Here is an 18249-nt window from a genome sequence, read left to right as displayed (position 1 = left end):
GTCAAAATGAAAGTTGTAGATCCTATTCTTACCTACGCGTGGATATAAATAACGTCAAAAACGAAGCTCGTATGTGAAAGTTACGGATTTTAGAATTTAGAAGTGTGTTGTGCAAAAATGGGTGACGTGACACAATCTTGGCCATTGCTTTCTCCCAAAGTCTTGCACCAGATGGTGACATGTGGCACCAAGTTCAGCCATATTTCACCCTATAAATATAACCTCTCCCACGCTCATTTTCTTCACACCTTTCCCAATCTTTCTTCTTTTTACTCTCTCTTTCTCCAGAACCTCTCTCTAGCCCCGAAACCCCCGAAAAGCCTAGGGAACCTCCCTAGCACGAGACGGAAGCCCCGGATTACTCGACGGCTCTGAGAAGATGAGCTTTTCAGCTCGGGAAACGCTGCTCCAAGCAAAGTCTAGTTTTCTATAAAACTTGCTGTAAGTGAGCTACGCCTACGCTATTTTTAATATAGCTTTTATTTAATTATAGTAAGGTTATTAGGAACTTATAATAAGTACTTGGGCTATTCTGATAGGTTATATAAGTTTTATATGATTTAAATTAGAGTAACATTATTAGGAACTTATAATAGTACTTGGGCTTTTATTTAATTATAGTAACGTTATTAGGAACTTATAATAAATCTCTTTCATCTTACACATAGATATGAATTATTTTATATAAACTATGTGTTATGTGTGCATATTATCTGTATACTTGCTATCTTTGTTGGATGAACGATTTCATACAAGTTTTATACGATTCAAATTGTATATGTATTTATATCTACATAATATGTTGGTTAAAACATGGGTAGATGAAATATGAGTTGGGTGATGAGTTAAGAGGTGATATAGACCGTGAGGTAAGGGTGAGAGGTGGACGATGTGAGAAGCCTTGTTCCCAAATGATGGCCCCGTCATCTAGTAGAGTATGGATGACAACCACAAACTAATCTAGACAGTCCAGTGGAACATTAACAGGCTCGCAACCTGTACTTGTTGTGAACGATGTGTTCACATGTGTACTCTAAAAACCCATTGACATGTATTGTGAGTGGACTCTTGAAAACGTTACTATCAATAAACGAAATAACCCTAGCAACTGTGCTCGAAGGACAATACTGCCAGCTGCGCCTCATAGAGAATGTCCCAATTATGGCAGTTGCACCTAAGTGATAGAACTAGCAGTTGTGCTTGACAGCTGTGTCATTGACAACGATGGACTTCATACCTATTCCTTAGGATAATCCTTAGGAATGAATGAATGAGAAATAGTTGATTCTTAGGGTAGATCCTTAAGAGTAAAGAAGATAATGATGATGGGTAATTGGGTTAACCGTTTGATGATTAAACATAATAATTATATTATTGTGGGTTGAAAACCCTATGTACTCACTAGGTTTCCCAACCTGACCCACTCAGTTTATTTATATCACAGGTGTTGATATGAAGTCACATTATATTGAGAGATTAAGGAGATATAGATCACTAGTGATAATGAATCTAAGTTCTGTTTATACTTATGTTTTTGTATAGATGATGACATCCCAATGTTTTAAATGAATAAAAATACATTTTTTCGAAAATGCTTTGATAACGTATTTATCATATTTTACTGGTACAAATTCCGCAATATTTTTATTAAAAGAAGTAATTTGATTTTTATAAAGCATAAACAAAATCCGTCTTTTTTGGCCGTGAAAATGGGGATGTCACAGTTGGTATCGGAGCATTAGTTTAAGCGAACTAGAAATAATGATTTATTTCTAGACTTAAACTTAGAGTTCTAAGCAATGATTTTTAGGAGTGTGTCTCATATATTTTAGGAAGTACACCTGAATACACACGATCACTAGCTTATTTAGGGAAGATTCCTAAATTGATTTTATGTGCTAAATGATTTGCGTTGCTTTATGATGCTATCGCTTGATCGGATCTATGGTCTGTTGATGTGTGTAAAACGCACTAGTTTTAATCCTACTAAATTAAACACAAATACAAACACACGAAAGGTAGTGTACCTATCGTTTAACAGTTTAGTTCAGGTAAGTAGGGTATCGAACACAGAGAACGGTAAACAATTAAAATAACTGCTAATATTATCTAAATAAAACAAGTAATAAAAGATGAGGTTTATCTAGTTTTGCAAGACTAGAAACTTAAATAAGCACTTTAAAACTCAAACAAAGACAATTAACAACTAAGAAGAACAAGAAAGGACAACTAGATTCAATGATAAATGAGACTTTTGTTCAGATTCGATTCACTTATTCCTATGGCTGATTTCATGGCAAGTGCAATAGATCAACATGTCAATGGTTACCAATTCCTAATGTGATTGGGTTCATGTTCACTATTACCAATCCTTTAGTAGACAAGTTAATTCAAACAATGGCCAGTTGATTAAACTATCAAATTTCCTAGTTTTTAGTTCGTATCAAGTAAGACTTGTAATAATAGATAATTAACTTTGTTCAATTCAATCAACTCATATGTGGTTGTTCATCACACATTGATTTACATATTTTCTAGTAAACCCTAGTTTCATATTCATTATTCCTAGGCATACAATCTTGTATTCACAAAACTATATGAATCAAGTAATCAAGAAGATGTTCATGCAACTTAATAACTCACTTATTAACAGAAAATATTTATCATCAATACATGAGGATCTTTAACAAGCTTAACAAGATGAATAACCAAATTAATATTAATCCAACCACTCAATCCAACCATGTTCATAAGATCATCTCATTCAAACATGGTTCAAATCAAAGATTAAGAAAAGAAGAATGATTATTTGCCTTTGATTATCTTCTAAATTGTTTCTTATGTTGAATTATCGAAATCTGAAGCTTCAAGAACCCTTCTGGTTTTCAATAATCGCAGCTTGCCTATAGCAAAATTTAGATTTTCGGGCCTATAAGTTATCTATTTATAGTTACCAAAAATCGATCCAACTCGTCGAGTTTTTTAGAATAACTCGACGAGTTTCTTCAGTAATTCGCGTATACATCGTGTACGGCAAGGCATCCTTAAATCGAGAATATTCTAATCAACTCGTCGAGTTTGTGCTAAAAACTCTTCGAGTTTCTTATTTTTTTCAGCTTCTTTCTTTAATCTTCAATCTCTAAGCTTCCAATCACTCAATCCTCTTCCTTTTTCACCCAAGCATGTCTTTTATTGCTAAAATTGAAATATTAAGCTAATTAAGTACCTATCGTCCATAAAATGCTATAAAATCAACAATAATTAATAAGATAATGAATAATTTCTATGACTAAATAAGCCCATATCAAAATACCTCACACTTGACTTTTGCTTGCCCCTAAGCAAAACCGAATTTTAGCACACTAATACTACATAAGACAATCCCAATCGAACCCATCCATTATGCCAAGACCGCAACGCATGCATTTGTGTCTAAAGTTTTTCCTAAGGACCCCCTCAATTCTAAATACTCACAATCCTCATAAACATTCACCCACTTCTTTTGAACAACGCTCATTTTATGCATCCCTCCGAATCCATACCCAGAAAACTTTCTTAACCTCAAGTCATTTTTTGTTAAATCCCAACCATACATATGATAAAATAACCTTGAAAAGAAAATTACAATAAAAATAAATACTTTATAACTTTTTTCCTTGAATCTTTAGCAGCTTAGTAGCTTCTTTATTCAAACATTTCATCACTCTTTATTTTCAACTTTTTTTTTCAAACCAAACAAGGATTCTGATTTTGACTAAATATAATCAACCCCCTACCTCACACTTAAGTTTTGCAATGTCCCCATTTCATGTTATGCATGATAAAGATTATAAAAGTAAACAAAGAATTAGAACAAACTCCCTTGGGATAGAAATTACGAGGTTTATATTCTTCTTTTGAGCTCCTTCTTCAGCTGACTTTGGACATGGGAATAGCTCATCCACGCCTTGGGTGTCAAATATTGTGTGGTTATGCTCCAAAATATAGAGGAAAAAGATCTTGGAATTGCTCGGAAAATAAACATTGATAGCTCAGCCAATTGCCTCCTTAGAATGTAGTCAAATCACCAACTCAAAGGTAAGAAAAAGAGCAACTCGCCGAGTACAAAGTGAACTTGTTAAGTTTAGTTGCGAAAACTGGCATAATCGGGCTTCTTCGACGGAACTCGTCGAGTTTATTTAAGGAACTCGATGAGTTTTTCTCTCTGAGAAAACAAAATATAACCCAACTTCATTTTTTCATTTCTGGTTTTGAAGGGAATGATTATGCAATATTTCCCTTCATTCTTCTTCAGCAAAAACACATCTTTTCAGTTCTTTTGTTCACCACTCTTGCGAATAGACGTAATTCTCTCACTCTTCTCGTTTTAGACTCGATCTCACGTCATACCCCTCACACAATATTCTTTCATTCTTTCCCTCAACTTATATTCTGAAAACAACAAAAGAAACAAACAAAAAGTAATAAAAGGAAAACACACCAATAAAATCCTAAATTACTAGAAGTTTAAGCATCAAACAAAAATAAACACACCAAACAAACAAAAATAAAAAATAGTTCAAACAAGCCAAACAAAATAAAAGACAAGGAAAGGATAATTAATCTTCATCTTCACTTTCTTCTCCTCCTAACCCGCTTCCTCCAGCTCCACTTTGACGTATAATCCATCTCTCGCTCCAATTCCTCACATATGGATGTTCTGCTTCATCTTCCATCCTTGGAATGTTCAAATGAGTCATCATATGAGCCAAATTCCTATGTCCATAATTCAAGCTTCTTGCTAAATCATCTTGAAGTGCCCTTTGCTCAACGTTATAAGGATCCGTGGGAAGCTCATCATATATTGGAATAACGGGAGGATCTTCTTGCATATGTGCTTGTCGTGGACGAACCCGCCTCCCCGGTTGTTCCGGTAATTCCGCATCATCCACTCCTGGAATACAAACATGGCCCCAACCATAATCTACAATAATTTTAGCCCTTCTATAAAGAAGATGACTAAACGTGGGTTGTAGCACCATTGTTAATTGATTTCCAATCCTCTCTTCAAGGATTCCATAAGAGCTTGCCAAACGTGTTAGGTGTAAGAATACACCATAGAAAGAAAACATCTCGGCTTGGCACTTTATCATCATCCATTCTCATATTGATGGTGTTTGCGATGCGGCGATGAATAAGACGATGGATAGGTGATCGGATGCTTGCTTCTTGAGTCGTGGATGGAATATAAACTCCATTCGCAATTGTGTTCCACCACCTCGCTGCATCCTCACTATTTGGAAAATCCTTGTGACATGCTTCCATAAAAATCCCAAAAGCCTCCATCATTGCCACATTCCGTTCATACAAACCCATTCGCCATGCTAGTTCCCCCATAATACATTCCCTAAACTCACCCCAAGCATGAAAATAAGAGCATGTGTATCAAAATAGTTTTCACCCCCACGGAACTTGACAGTAGAATAAAACTCCCAACATAATTCCTGGTATATCGGCTCTTGCAATCGGAAAAGTCTCCTCCAAGCATCACATGTAATCCTTACTCCATCTTGAATGAATACCTTAGTGAGATAAGGATTCATCTCTCCAACCAACCCCCATTGCTCTAGACAAGACCAATCTAATTCATTTGGCAAGTAGAACTCCTTCTTTTTCAGTTTCTCCGATTTCCCTTTCCATGCTAACAATGTGGATTTTGAACCAATTTGTGGAAAATCAAGCCAAGGAAAACCCCTTTGACTTCCTTGAGAACTTTGGCCCCTATTTCTTGACATGATTCTGCAAAACCAAAAATCACAGAAAACCAAACAAACATAGAGAATGTTAAAAAAAAAAAAAAAAAAAATCTACATCACAGGGTCATGAACTCGTCGAGTTCTGAAGAAGGTCCGACAAAAAAGTTTTTGAATCGATCTTCAACTCTATTTAATTCAAAGATTACTTTAGGGGTTTGTCTGAGATAGAAATTTAAGCAATAATCCATGGAAAGAACTAGCAAAACCATCCTAATTTAGTCTAAACTGAAACCCTAATGTTTGTATGAAAACTCAAAAATTGAAGAACTTATATCAACTTGGGTCATGTATCTACTAAAAATCGGAACTTCAACAAGAATAAGGAGAAAAAATCTTACCTTGAGAAGAGATTGGGTAGACAAAGCACAAAAATTGAAGAACTTGCTTAGGAGGGTTTTTTTTTTCTTTCGCCCGACGTGGGGAAGGAGATGAGGGGGGAAAATGGTTTTAACTTGTAGGGTAAAAACCTATTTCCAGTAATAAATAAATTATTTTTTTCGGTAATAAATAGAAACTTGTCGAGTTTTCACAGGTTTGACTGAAAATGTGCGATTTTTAAGATGGACTTTTCGAGTTTTTTTTCTTGGAACTCGACGAATTTTTCTCTATGTATGAAAACAAAATGTGATTTCTTCTGAAAATAACACAACACCCCACACTCAACTTTGATAACCCTCCCAACAATCATTTAAGTAAAATCTGAAGATGAAGACTTATAACATAAAATAAAATAAATGACTAAAAGGAAAAAGAAAAAGAAAACAAACTCAATTGTCGGTTTGCCTCCTACAAGCGCTTCTTTTTGAGGAGTCTTTAGCTGGACTCCTTTCCGCCCTACGTTGTAGCAGTTGCCTCCAAATCAAGTCCTTCTTCAATTTCCGATTCCTTGGGCCTTCCCTCCTCATATCTCTTAATCCTATGCCCATTTACCTTAAAACTTATCCCATCTTTATTCCACAATTCAACTTCCCCATATGGAAAAACATGCTTGATTGTGAAGGGTCCGGTCCAACGAGTGCGTAATTTTCCCGAAAAAAGTTTGAGTCTTGAATTATATAAAAGTACCTTTTTCCCTTCTGCAAACTCCTTATTACCCTTCAGTCTCGCATCATGCCATTTGTCTTATCCTTATAAATCAAAGAGCTAGTGTAAGACTCGTTTCTTAATTCCTCCAAGGCATTCATTTGCAAGAGTCGATGGGTACGCAACTCATTGGGGGTAAAATTGCATGTTTTCAAAGCCCAATAGGCTTTGTGCTCCAACTCTACTGGTAGATGACAGTTTTTTCCATAAACCAATCTATAAGGTGTGGTTCCAATAGGTGCCTTGAATGCAGTCCTAAATGCCCACAATGCATCATCTAACTTATCTGCCCAATCTTTCCTATGGTTGCTTACCGACCTTTCCAAAATTCTTTTAAGGGCTCTATTCGTTATCTCAGTTTTCCCATTCATTTGCGGATGATAAGGTGTTGAAAATCTATGGCGTACACCATATTTTTGCAATACCTTTGCTAGTTGTTCATTGGAAAAATGGGTCCCTCTATCGCTTATCAACGCCTTTGGTACTCCACACCTAGAACATAATTTCTTCAAAAATTTCACCACCACCCTTTCGTTATTTGTTGGTAGCGCTTGCGCCTCGGCCCATTTCGATACATAGCCCACCGCCACAAGTATGTATTTGTGCCCTTTTGATGATGGAAATGGACCCATGAAATCTATACCCCACACATCAAAAACTTCACACACTTGGATGCTTCTTTGAGGCATTTCATTCCTTGCAGAAATATTTCCTGATCTCTGGCACGCATCATACTCTCTCACATAGGTAGCAACATCCTTGAAGATTGTGGGCCAATAGAATCTTGCATCAAATACCTTCTTAGCAGTGTATTGAACTCCATGATGTCCTCCTACAGGCCCATTGTGGCAATGCTCTAGAAAGTCACGGATCTCCTTGCCAAACACACATCTTCTGATGATTCCATTTGCACAACTACTAAAAAGATATGGCTCATCCCAGAAATAATATTTAATTTTTGATGTCCCCAGCTAAAAAGTTTGCAATGTTTTCATACCATGGTTCTTCTCCCATGATCACCATCAAATATTCTTTTGGAAAACTATCCCCAATACCCTTGTTGTCAGACTCATCCCTTTCTGGATTCTCCAATCTTGAAAGATGGTCGGCCGCTACATTTTCCATTCCTTTCTTGTCCTTGATCTCGATGTCAAATTCTTGAAGCAATAACACCCACCGGATCAACCTTGGTTTCACGTCCTGCTTAGCAAACAAAAATTTAATTGCAAAATGGTAAGTAAAAATAGTGGTTTTAGACAATATAAGATAAGGACGAAATTGATCAAAAGCATAGACTGCGGCCAATAATTCTTTTTCAGTTGTGGTGTAATTTTCTTGGGTCGGGTTCAAGGTCTTGCTAGCATAATAAATTGGTTGAAAATATTTATCAACTCTTTGATCAAGCACAACACCCAAGGCAAAATCACTTGCATCACACATTATTTCAAATGGTAAATTCCAATTCGGGGCGATAATGATCGGGGCGTTAATTAATTTTTTCTTCAATATTTCAAAAGCAATTAAACATTCTTTTGAGAAATTGAAAGGTGCATCTTTTAAAAGTAGTTGAGTTAAAGGTCGAGTTATTTTAGAAAAGTCTTTTATAAAACGACGGTAAAAACCCGCATGACCTAAAAAACTCCTAACGCCCTTCACATTGGTTGGTGGTGGTAATTTAGCAATGATGTCAATTTTCGCTCGATCCACCTCAATCCCCGCCTTGGACACTTTATGACCTAACACAATGCCTTCTTTAACCATGAAGTGGCATTTTTCCCAATCCAAAACTAAATTGGTCTTTTCACACCTAGAAAGCATTAAGTCAAGGTTACTAAGACAATTATCAAAAGAAGAACCAAACACAGAAAAATCATCCATGAATACTTCCATAAACTTCTCCACCATATCATGAAATATTTCCATCATGCGTCGCTAAAAAGTAGCAGGCGCATTGCATAACCTGAAAGGTATGCGTCGGTATGCAAATGTTCCACTAGGGCAGGTGAAAGTGCTTTTCTCTTGATCATTCGGGTCGATTGGTATTTAAAAATAACATGAAAACCCATCTAAGAAACAATAATAGAAATGACCAGATAATCTTTCAAGCATTTGATCAATAAAGGGTAAAGGGAAATAGTCTTTGCAAGTAGCATTGTTTAGCTTTTGATAATCGATGCATACTCACAAACCGGTTACCGTTCGTGTAGGAATCAGCTCGTTCTTTTCATTTGCCATGACTGTCATCCATCCTTTCTTCGGTACTACTTGAACGGGACTCACCCATGGACTATCAGAAATTGAATAAATGATCCCCGCATCCAAGAACTTTACCACCTCCTTCTTAACCACCTCTTGCATATTTGGGTTCAATCGCCTTTGATGTTGCACCACTGGCGTTGCTCCTTCTTCAAGATTTATTTTATGAGAGCAATAAGAAGGGCTTATCCCCTTTATATCGGTGATTTTCCATGCAATGGCATTCTTTCTTTTCTTCAAAACCTTGAATAATTGATATTTCTCAATTTGGATAAGATCCGATGCAATGATCACAGGATTCTACTCACCTTCCTCGAGAAATGCGTATTCTAAGTGTTCTAGTAAAGTTTTCAGCTCCAATTATGTGTTCTGAACACTAAACACGTCGAGTTCTGGAAGAAAACTCGTCGAGTTTAGATCAAAATTTTCCCCAGATCGCGATTTTTCGTAGCAACTCGTCGAGTTATTGCTATTAACTCGTCGAGTTTCCTGTTCAGCAGATTTTCTTAGTTCTTCGTATTCTGATTCTTCGAGAAGTCTTTCTAACTCATTCAAATCTCTCTCATCATCAAAATCATCTTTTGGAGCCAAAATGTGTTCACTTGTTTCGTCTTCTCTCCATTCTTCTAATAATTCTTCCAAGACATCCACCGAAAAAGCGGTATCATCACTAAACTTCAAGTGTTTCATGGCTTGATCCATTCCAAAAATAACTGAGTCTTCTCCTACCCGAAGGGTAAGCTTTGAGTCTCGTATGTCGGCCATGTTGTCTTCTTGATCGGAATTGCTTTCTTCACCAAACGTGGATGTGTCGGATTCGATTTCTTTTCCCCTTTTTTTGCGAATAATCAACTCCGGATCTTCTACGGGTAGCACTAGTGTAGAACTGGAGCCTCGGGTCATAAAAACTTGAAACAAAATAGAAAAACAAGCGTAAAACGAAAAAAAAAATGAAGAATTAACGAAACTGAAAACAGAATAAAATCGTCGAGTTTTTAGAAGAAACTCGATGAGTTTAATGCAAAAATAGGTAACTTTATGCAAGAAAGATCTAACACAAAGGATCGATAATACCAGCAAATAAGATAATTATTAGAACCGTTCCCCAACAACGGCGCCAAAAACTTGATGTGTGTAAAACGCACTAGTTTTAATCCTATTACTTCAAACACAAATTAAACACACAAAAGGCAGTGAACCTATCGATTAATAGTATAGTTTAAGCAAGTAGGGTATCGAACACAGGGAACAGTAACAATCAAATTATGTACTAGTATTACATAATTAAAAACAATTAATAAAAGAACGGGATTTCTCTATTTTTGCAAGACTAGAAACTTAAACAATCAATTAACACTTAAACAAAGACAATTAACAACTAAGAAGAACAAGAAAAGACAACTAGATTCAATGATAAAAGAGACTTCTGTTCAGACTCGATTCACTTATTCCTATGGTTGATTTCGTGGCAAGTGCAATGGATAAATGGATTAATATGTCAATGATTACCGATTCCTAATGTGATTGGGTTCATGTTCATTATTACCAATCCTTTAGTAGACAAGTTAATTCAAACAATGGCCAGTTGATTAAACTAACAAGTTTCCTAGTGTTTAGTTCGTATCAAGTAAGACTTGTAATAATAGCTAATCAAATTTGTTCAATTCAATCAACTCATATATGGTTGTTCATCATCCATGCTAACACATTGATTTACACATTTTCTAGTTAACCCTAGTTTCATATTCACTATTCCTAGGCATACAATCTTATATTCATAAAACTATATGAATCAAGTAATCAAGAATATATTCATGCAACTCAATCACTTATTTGTTAACTAAAAATATTTATCATCAATACATAAGGATCTTTAACAAGCTTATCAAGATAAATAACCAAATTAATATCAATTCAACCACTCAACCAAACCATGTTCATAAGATCATCTCATCCAAACAGAAGTAAAAAGCTTTTAGCTCATATCTAAAGCAAGTAATAACCTAAAATCAAAATCTAATGATTGAAACATGGTTCAAAACAAAGATTAAGAAAAGAAGAATGATTATTTACCTTTGATTCTCTTCTAAATTGTTTCTTATGTTAAATTATCAAAATTTGAACCTTCAAGAACCCTTCTGGTCTTCAATAATCGCAGCTAGCCTCCAACAAAAGTTAGGTTTTCGGGCCTATAAGTTATCTATTTATAGTTACCAAAAAATGATCCAACTCGTCGAGTTTTTTAGAATAACTCGGCGAGTTTCTTCAGTAATTCATGTATACAACGTGTACGGCAAGGCATCCTTAAATCGAGAATATTCTAATCAACTCGTCGATTTTGTGCTAAACACTCGTCGAGTTTCTTCTTTTTTTTTCAGCTTCTTTCTTTAATCTTCAATCTCTAAGCTTCCAATCACGCAATCCTCTTCTTTTTTCACCCAAACATGTCTTTTATTGTTGAAATTGAAATATTAAGCTAATTAAGTACCTTTCGTCCATAAAATGCTATAAAATCAAGAATAATTAATAAGTTAATGAATAATTTATATGACTAAATAAGCCCATATCATCTGTTGCCGACCAGATCTGGTAACTTTATGTGTTCAGATTTCTAAAAGTTTAATTACGATATTAGAAATGGCATATAATTTTTCGAGGTAATAAGGAGGAATACGTGTCCTAAACTCTCTCTATCTTTATTCTCGTCCCGATACACCAAACGACTGCTTTGGTGTGCAGAACATCACGGCGAAGACTCATAGTGAATTGAGTAAATGGAGGAAATGAGAAGGCTTATGATACTGAATAGTACCTATCAGAAGATATCGTAAGAGGGAAATCTTGCCTTTAGAATGTGTCTAATAAATAACACGTCTAGTACAGGAGAAGTACACTTTTGATTAGCAGAAAGAAAGATTTTTGGTATAATCAATGAAGTTATCCCATCGTCTGACATTTCCATCACCAACCGAGTTGACACAGAATTGATGATCGAAGATACGCATGGAAGAAGTCCTAGTAGAGTCTAGAGAAAATTATTTGATTGTTTGGACACATTTGTATGTGTTAAAATTGTTTTTGTGATAATAACTTGGAGAACTACGAGACAATATTTGGGACGAGTATGAGTAGGTGTGAAAGGTAGTAGAGGCCTATACTACCGGAAGCACATGACTTACGCTTGGATCAGAGAAAGTCACAAGTTTACCAAGAAACTAGTAATTGATACCGTTTTATTTAAATATGTCGTTACCATCGTTTCGGTAACGACTAAGAGGATGATTGTTATTCCGAACGAAGTGGTCATATCGAATTGAGTTCGACTACGATGAGTATCTTACGTGGTTCAGAGAACCAAGTTTGATGTAACATCTGACTTAAGCCGGAAGATTGAAATAAAAGATAATCAAAGCGATCAGTAGATGTATCGTTATAGTTGCTTGTGGCTAGAAATTCTACCTTTTAATATGTGAATAGAACATGAAGAAATGTATAGTCTGTTCTGGAAGACTCTAAGAGACCTGAGTCTAAGTATGAGAACATACGATGATAGGTCATTAGAATATGACACATCGGTCCATTGTAGTAATAAAATAACTTATCTTAAGTTTGTTAAGAAGAAGAAGTCTCCAGTAAGGATTGAGATTGTGACTTGAAGGTCATAATTTGGAGTCTAACGTGAGGTAGGGAGCAAGTGCAAGATCGAGCACCGCCTGCAATCAGGAAGTCTTAGAGTTAGATACCCGTTCGAAGAAATAACAAAGTAATGGGTATTACTTAGGATGAAGAGATAACATATGAAGTCATCATGTGAGCCCTGTTTTGTTGATGATTCTGTGACGTAATCATCCTAAGGGGGAGATAATTGTAATCCGTAGATCCAAGCTAGTCAATTTAGAGATAATAGGGGTCGAAAATGACTTTTCGAAAAAAGATTATTTAGAATAAATAATCTTAACCAAGTTGTAGAATACGTCTCAAGGGTTCCGTACATATAAAGAACGTCGAAATCCAAGTTATAACGAAGAAGTTATGGTCCGTCGAAGTTTTACGACAAAACCGGCACGATACCGGGAGACGTAAATAGTGAATTTACAATGGAGGAATTTTTAGCTTTAGAAATATAAAAAAACGTTTTAGTATACGTTAAACCAAGAACATACAAAAAAAGAACGCCAAAATCTGACTTCGTATGAGGAAGATATGAATTTTCTAAGATTTGGCTTAGCAGTGCACACCCCGAAACTCGAATTTTAGATCGAGACATTTTTGGCCCACGCGACCTAAATGAGAATTTGAGATCTCATTAATAGGAACTCAACGGTATAAAGACAGATGAAAACATAGTCTGTATGTAGAAGTTATGACTTTTACGCGGACATTTAACAATATAATCTTCTCGTACTATTAAATTTAAGATCGGTCAAGAATTAGCCAACGGAGTCAAAATGAAAGTTGTAGATCTTATTTTTACCTACGCGTGGATATAAAAAACGTCAAAAATGGATCTCGTATGTGAAAGTTACGTATTTTAGAAGTCGGAAGTGTGCTATGCGAAAATGGGTGACGTGGCACAATCTTGCCATTGCTTTCTCCCCAAGTCTTGCCACCAGATGGTGACATGTTGCATAAAGTTCAGCCATATTTCACCCTATAAATAGAACCTCTCCCACCCTCATTTTCTTCACACCTTTCCCATTCTATCTTTTCTTTACTCTCTCTCTAGAACCTCTCTCTAGCCCTGAAACCCCCGAAAATCTTAGGGAACCTCCCTATCACGAGGCGGAATCCCTGGAGTGCTTGACGGCTGCGAGAAGATGATATTTTTGGCTTGGGAACGCTGCTCCAAGCAAAGCCCAGTTTTCTATAAAACCCGTTGTAAGTGAGCTACGCCTACGCTATTTTTAATATAGCTTTTATTTAATTATAGTAACGTTATTAGGAACTTATAATAAGTACTTGGGCTATTGTTATGGGTTATATAAGTATTGTTTAACGCTTATACAATAGTAATAATAGCTAGACTATTAATTAGTCTCGGTGAATAATAGACTAAACTCTAGTGGTAATAATACTAGGTTTCGTCGAAGAAAATTATTTTTAAGAAGCGCAACACTGTCTGAGGTCGGAATCACCACCTTTTCAAGTGAGTGCATGATCCCTTTCATATTACACATAGATATGGATTATTTTATATAAACTATGTGCTATGTGTGCATATTATCTGTATAATTGTTATCTTTGCTGGATAAACGATTTCATACAAGTTTTATACGATTTAAATTGTATATGTATTTATATCTACATAATATGTTGGGTAAAACATGTGTTAATGAAATATGAGTTGGATGATGAGTTAAGAGGTGATATAGACCATGAGGAAAGGGTGAGAGGTGGACGATGTGAGAAGCCTTGTTCCCAAATATTGGCCCCGTCATCTAGTAGAGTATGGATGACAACCACAAACTAATCTAGACAGTCCAGTGGAACACTAATAGGCTCGCAACCTGTAGGTGTTGTGAACGACGTGTTCACCGGTGTACTCTAAAAACCCATTGACATGTATTGCGAGTGGACTCTTGAAAACGTTACTATCAATAAACGAAATAACCCTAGCAGTTGTGCTCGAAGGACAATACTGCCAGCTGCGCCTCATAGAGAATGTCCCAATTATGGCAGTTGCACCTAAGTGATAGAACTAGCAGCTGTGCTTGATAGTTGTGTCATTGACAACGATGGACTTCGTACTTATTCCTTAGGATAATCCTTAGGAATGAATGAACGTGAAATACCTAATTCTTAGGGTAGATCCTTAAGAGTAAAGAAGATAATGAGGATGGGTAATTGGGTTAACCGTTTGATGATTAAACATAATAATTATATTATTGTAGGTTGAAAACCCTATGTACTCACTAGGTTTCCCAACATGACCCACTCAGTTTATTTATATCACAGGTGTTGATATGAAGTCACATTACACTGAGAGATTAAGGAGATATAGATCACTAGTGATAATGAATGTAAGTTCTGTTTATACTTATGTTTTTGTATTGACGATAACATCCCGATGTTTTAAATGAATAAAAATACATTTCTTCGGAAATGCTTTGATAACGTATTTATTATGTTTTACTGTGTAAAAATTCTGCAACATTTTTATTAAAAGAAGTACTCTGATTTTTATAAAGCATCAACAAAATCGATCTTTTTTGGCCGTGAAAATGGGGATGTCGCACTTACGGGACAAAAAACGAAGGGACTTATACGACAGGAAACCAAGGGTATTGTGTGATAGAAAACCAAGGGTATTACGCGACAAAAAATTTAGGGACTTACGGGACAAAAAACGAAGGGACTTACAAGATAGAAAGCCAAGGGATGCAAGCCACAAAAACCAATGGAGGCAATACGAAGAGTCGAAGACGGAGCTTACTATCCTTTGTTCGATTTAAGTAATTGAATTTTATTTTGAAATATGATTTTTATGAAATTTGTATAAGACAAAAATGTTGAGTTTTCAAACCAACTTCCGCATTGCTATTTCAAATCTCAAACCGGTTATCAAACAAAATTCGGTTTCACCATATTCCACAACCATCCCTTGTAACTTGAACTAAAACCTCCTAGCCCTGGCTACTAGCTTATCAAACCTTATGCAACATCATCAAATGACACAGTATTGGATCACCATTCGGGATGAGCATACTGATGAATTTCCTAAGCAATTTTTCTCGAAATAATTCCATTCAGCTAGTATTGAGTCCTGAAATGAACTTCCTCAAGAATGTTCCCACCACCCCTTTAAAAGTTAATTGTGTAGCCGATTCATACATATTATGCTACAAACGATAGCATACACACACACACATATATATATATATATATATATATATATATATATATATATATATATATATATATATATATATATATATATTACCAATGCAAAAGAAGTATATAGCATTATTTTAAGAAATTATAAAGAATTTTTGAAATTATCAAACAAAAGGGTTTTTATTTGGAAAAATAAATAAATGAAGTTGCTTAATGAAACCAACAAGTGGTCAAATTAAAAGATTCATCAATCAATAACTTTTAAACAAATCCCATTTTTTTAAAAAAATACCAATTTCGCAGAGTAGAGAACAAAGGATCCATAGAGTACCTCTCAGCGTATCTGTTCTTCATTGATCATGCTCTGTGGATCTTTTCTTTGCTGAAAGTTGGTTAAAATTGATTTTTTTATACGCTTTTTTAACTAGGTTTCAATTCCATACACCACGTATCTATGACATTTCAACTATAAAACTATTAAGCTATGTTCCAATGACCTTTATTAGCCAGGGTTTCAATGACATTTACAAAGGAAGATGATGAAGTAACCTAGATTCCATATCCATCTGCAAACACATCTTCATTTAGGTACTGCTTCTTTCACGATCTCTTAACAATTACATTGGTTTCCAGCAACGTCCAAATAGGCTAATTTCCGATCAACTTCAACTTCTTCCGCAGAGATAGCTTCATTACGCACCCCACCCTCTTCGAACTAGGATCTACTTTCGTTTCTTTTTGCAATTTTACTAATTTATCTCTCACACCTTATTTCCTCAGAGGATAACAACTTCCGTAGAGTTTAACGACTTCCGCAGAGCTCCTCTCTGCGGAACTCGTGGTCATTTTCCGAAAACCAAAATTTCTTGGTCATTTTTCTCAAACATCCCCCTCTTTTTGATCATTTTACAATTTTTCCCGTAATGCAATGTCGATTCTATTATTATTGTAACTATTTAATTCTTGGGTAAATTACACGGATTGTCTCTCTGGTTTAGGGTAATCTGTGTGATTGGTCGTACCAACTTTTGTTTTTAACTCGGACCGTCCCGATTTTTATTTTTATTGCAAGCTTGATCTCCGTCCGTTCTAAAAAGAATAATATGTCATTGTCCAATTTTTTTATTTTTATATTAATTGGTTATAATTTTTTTTTTTTATATATTTATAAATATTAAATAGGCCCCACTCATCTCCTGCAACTCATCTCCTCTAACGCCAGATTTGTCTTCTCCAACTATACTGTCGCCCATATTGCCGAAAAAAATTAAGAACCAAAACTGAATTTCAACCAGAAAAACATCAAAACCCGATTATTAACAAACTTGCATCAAATGCTTAAATTGATTTCAACTCAAAAAAACCAAAATCAGGTTTGTAACAGACGTGAAACAAATGCAGGAAAAAGAAAACGATTTCAGTCTATGATTTCAACCTGGAAAAACTGATTTCAATCAATGATTTCAACCAGAAAAAAAGTCAAAACCTAATTTCTTACAAGCCTCCATCAAATCCAGATTTTTTTTTTTCAAAAACACATCTTTAATTCATGTTCCAGAATCCATGTCAAACCCAAAAAAAAAAAGTCGTTGATTTTTCAAACCTAACTATGTTGTATCTCGTGGAGTCCCTAATTTGAGATTTTTTTTTTCTAAAGTATCATATTCAAAAATTAAAATGAAAGAAGTTTGATGTGGTGATTTTGCACAATAGAACCTGATCACCACCATCACCCCTTCCATTGGTTCCCGAAATCTCATGTGTCACCGTAACACCTAACCTTGATGGTATTTCAACAGTTTTCGTGGAGGGAAAGTTTTTGTGACAATGAAGAAGAGAGGGGGGGGGGGGGGGGGGGGGGGGTGCGCCTTTCTTTTTACGGGGGTGTCGACATCGGACTCTCTGGTTTCTCCGGCTTCCTCCACCTTCTCTGGTGATCTGGTTTCTGTAAATGTTTTCCCGATCCGATTTCTCCGATAGGTTTGATTTTCCGGGTTTCCTTTAGATTTGTTGGTATCTTTTCGTGGTTTCTTCGGTGAAACATTTGTTACTGGTGGTGGTTTTTCGGCAGTCTTGGAGAAGACAAAGGGGTTGGAGGTGGTTGGGTGGAGGATTATCGGAAGAAGAGGTGAACGGTTTAATTTTTTTTATATATTTTTATTTAATGATACATAATTATAATAAAGATGGAGTTTAATTTTTTTTATTATATATTTTTATTTAATGATACAAAATTATAATAAAAATAAGAATTATTTTTTTCTTTTTTGTTCTGAACTTT

This window comes from Lactuca saligna, chromosome 3, assembly GCF_052625555.1.
Source record: "Lactuca saligna cultivar CGN05327 chromosome 3, ASM5262555v1, whole genome shotgun sequence".
Classification (NCBI taxonomy): Eukaryota; Viridiplantae; Streptophyta; class Magnoliopsida; order Asterales; family Asteraceae; genus Lactuca; species Lactuca saligna.
Note: the sequence above shows the minus strand (reverse complement) of the source record.